Source organism: Mustela nivalis (assembly GCF_964662115.1).
Source record: "Mustela nivalis genome assembly, chromosome: 3".
In the NCBI taxonomy this organism is placed as follows: domain Eukaryota; kingdom Metazoa; phylum Chordata; class Mammalia; order Carnivora; family Mustelidae; genus Mustela; species Mustela nivalis.
Window position 1 is genome coordinate 154,571,572 of NC_139022.1, and position 4,221 is coordinate 154,575,792.

General features: G+C 39.0%; 1 pseudogene across 1 annotated transcript; it reads left to right on the plus strand.

Moving 5' to 3' along the window:
* Window positions 1-1,966: 1,966 nt before the first annotated feature.
* On the plus strand, window positions 1,967-2,739 carry LOC309861632 (small ribosomal subunit protein eS4 pseudogene; annotated as a pseudogene). The gene has a single exon. The product of its transcript is annotated as a small ribosomal subunit protein eS4 pseudogene (transcript).
* Window positions 2,740-4,221: the final 1,482 nt, after the last annotated feature.

Consider the following 4,221-nt stretch of genomic DNA (forward strand, 5'->3'; position numbering starts at 1 on the left):
TCTTGACATATCCTATACCACTAGACTCCTAGAAATTTCACTGAGGTAGAGATCCCTGAATTTTTGTTGGATTTATGTCCCATTCTCTGTTACACAAATATCTTACCAATAAATCTAAAGCAATTGCCACCTCTTGATGACTAGGTCCATTCAGCCTAAGGTGTAACAGACTAGTGCTTGTGGAAGAGAAAGGCAATCAAGATCCCTGTAAACTGAATTATGATACAGGGCTGAAGAGTTGATAAATCCTTTAGGTAGGACAGTGAAGATGTGTTGCTGGCCTTGCCAGGTGAAAGCAAACTTCTTCTAGTGGTCTTTGTTGACTTATAAGGGGGGGCATTTGAATATGAGGTAAAAAGGGATAAATTAATTTGTTCAAGCAAAGAAACCACATCAGATACAACAGCTGCAACTGGAATCGCCACCTGGTTAAACTTAATGGTAATCTATGGTCATTGTGCAAAATCCATTCTTTTTCTGCACAGACCAAATAGGTGAATTGAATAAGGATGTGGTAGGAATCACCACCACTGCATCTTTCAAGGTCTTGATATTGGCACTAATTTCTGCAATCCCTCCATGAATGTGGTATCACTTTTAGTTTATTGTTTTCCTAAGTGGAAGCAGTTCTAGAGACTTTTCTTGGCCTTTCCCACAATAATAGCCCTAACTCCACAGGTCAGGGATTTAATGTGGGCATCCTGCTAGTGGTTGAGTGTGTCTATTCCAATTACATATTCTGGGGCTGGGAAATTAACCACAGGATGGGTTTGAGGAGCCACAGAGCATACTATGAGATAGACTTGAGTTAATATTCCATTGATCATTTGATCTCTATAAACCCCTACACTGATTGGTGGTCTACAATGACATTTATGTTTCCTGGAATTCATGTCAGTTCAGAGTCAGTGTCCAATCGTCTAGAAAAGGTGTGATTATTTATTTTACCCCAGTGAGTTATCCTGATAAAAAGCTGTAGGTGCCTTTGGAGAGGGATGGGAGAAATATTAGCAGTACAAATTTTTGTCAAGCCTCTCCCTTCATTCAGATATTAGTCGGTAAACTGGCTCAAATCTGGGAATTAATTGAGGGGCTGTGACTCTCTGTTTTTACATTCAGGTTAAACTTTTGTTCACTTGACCTAGAATTTTTCTGCTTATACGAATCAAGTAGAATTTAGTCATTGTTGTTGTTGTTGTTGTTTTAAAAATCGATTCCACTTTTAAGAACACTACAATCAAATAGTCAATGCCATAGATTTATGTAAGTCAGACTATTCCAATTGCTGCTTTGTTTCTGTCACCCATCACCATAACCATGCTAACCTTGCCTTTGGTGATTAAGTGCTGCTACTTGGCCCCTGCATTTCGATTTCTCAATTCAGTGACAAGTTCCCATGGTAAGGTCTAACCTATAGAGAAGAACTATCATAGAGTTTTTTGAGGATGCCAAGATTCTCCTTACCAGTTTATTTTCTCACAGTAATGGTGAAAGGCAAGCCTTTTTTTTTTTAAACCTTCCCAGAGTAAGTCTCAAATGACAAAAGTACTCTAACATTCCAATCTTTCCATGGTTTGAATCCTTCTCCATTACACCAAGGCAGGTCTGGCATTTCTAATTTGTTTTCTATAAGCCACCTTTTAGTCCATGTTTCAGCCAACCAAACAAATAAATCATGAGAGTCCTTCCTAACTCCCCCATCTGCAACATTAAATGCAGAATCTCTGCTTGGTGAGATTTTATCAATAAATTTAGCCTGATCCAAATTTATGTTCCTTCCACCATCCCACACCCTCAATATTGTTTTACACACATACTCCACAGATTTCTGTCTGTATAAATTAAGAAACTTAAGTAGTTCTTTTGGAATACAGTATAATTTTTTATGAGTTATACTTCATACCTCACCTTCAGGGCCCTGTTGCAATAAGTCTAGTTATAGCCCCTTTTTTTGCCTAGAACAACCATGGTTCATGATCCCAAGAAGCCTTGGAAGCATGTAGCAGTTCCAAAGCATTGTATACTGGATAAACTGACTGATGCCTTTGCTCCTCATCCAGCTTCTGGTCCCCATAAACTGAGACATTATCTCTCTCTCATCATTTTCCTAAAGAACATGCCTAACAAGAGATAAAATGAAAAAGATCTTTATGCAATATTCTATTAAGTTTGATTTCAAGGTCCAAACTGATATAATATAGCCTGTTGGTTTTATGCATGTCATCAGCATTGACAAGACTGGGGAGAATTTCTGTCTGATCTATGACACCAATGGTTGTTTTGCTGTTCATTGGATTACACCTGAGGAGGCTAAGTATAAGTTGTGCAGTGTGAGAAAGATCTTTGGGGGGACAAAAGGAATCTCTCACCTGGTGAGTCATGATGCTCACATCATCTAGCTATCCTGATCCCCTCATCAAAGTGAATGACACCATTTAAATTGATTTGGAGACTAGGAATATTTCATCAAGTTTGATACTAGTAATCTGTATAGCATGACTGGAGGTGTTAACGTGGGAAGAATTGGTGTGATCACCAATAGAGATACACCCTGGTTCTTTTGATATAGTTCACCTGAGAGATGCCAGTGGCAACAGCTTTGCCATCCAACTCTCCCAGATTTTTATTATTGGCAAAGGCAACAAACCATGGATTTCTCTTCCCTGTGGAAAGGGTATCTGCCTTACCATTGCTGAAGAGAGAGACAAGGGACTGGTGGCCAAACAGAGGAGTGGGTAAAATGATCCCTAGGTAATGTGATCAGAAGTCTTTATACTTATTTAAAGGTCATACAGTACAATTTTTAAAAAATGAGTCTGGTTGTAGGTCAAAGAACAAAGAGGGTTTGTGGTAGTGGGTCATGAGGAGAATTAACATTGTTTTGCATGGCAGCTACATCAAAGGAGGCCATTACAGTTTCCTCAGACAATGCAGGGTTAATCCCCTCAGAACATGGTGAGGGTGGAGTGGGTGGAGAAGCTGCTGCCATGGCTAGTAGTGGCTTCACCACTGCTACTGGGGTGGTGAGGCCATTTCTCCTGATTGTGGTAAGTCTATTTCCACTTATTTCTGCTTAAGGGGGTAAAGAAGCTTCTTTGACTGCCAAAGAAGATTCATCAGAATTTAGGGGCTCAATGTCCCGAGCTTCATCAGTCTTCCCACACATCTTTATTCAAGCTTACAAGATCCCATTATTTCCCCATCAGTGTCCCCACCTTAACATTCAACACCCCCATGAAAGTAGGTGTTCAAATTGTAGTGTAATTGAGCCAGATGCAGGATGAGATTATGTGTTTGATTTTCAGCAATCTTAGTCCTATAACTATTGAAGACAGGGATCTCATTTCAGGGCACCCCAAAAAAGCTTTAAGGTTTTTATGCTTGAACTGAGAATTTGAATCCCTGAGTTCAACCTTTCCTTTCACTGTTTTGTCCAGCTAATTGGGAGCAATCAGAAATCTCAATATATTTCTCAGTTGTCCAGAAATGTTCTGAAGTATCATATGCACAGTTTTCAGCCCCATGCTTCTTATAAATGGTTGATTAGGAGTCCAGTAGTATCTTGGAATATCGGTGCCATCTTTACTTCTGGAAATAGATTCATTAGTATCTCTAAATTTAATCAGGTTAGAGATGTAATTCTGAAAAGCCTAAAATCAACCCAGAAAAACAATCCTTAAAATTCTATTCTAGTCTGGGTTCTCCAGCAAAACAACCCAATAGGATAAAAGATACACACACACACACACACACACACACACACACACACACACACACAAAGAGATCATAAGGAATTGATTTATGTTGTTATAGAGGCTAAGAAGTCTCACAGTCCTCTTTAGGTAAGCTTGGAGACTCAGGAGAGCTCATAGTATAATTTTGGCTTGAATCTAATTGCTAACGGTGTAAGTTCTAGTCCAAGTCCTTTTTCTTTTTCTAATCAGGCCTCCAGTGGATTGAATAAAGCTCATCCACTTTAGGTAGAGCAAGCTGCTGTCCTCAGTCTACCACTTCAAATATAAAGTTCATCCAGAAATGCCCTCACAGACATACCCAGAATAATGGTTAGCCAAATATCAAGGCAACCTGTGGCCCAGTCAAGCTGACACATAAAATTAACCATTATGTTCCTTCTCTATTCCTCGTTTATATCAGTATGGTTGTATAGATTCTTCTGTTTCTTTCAATGGATTTCATATATATATATATATATATATATAT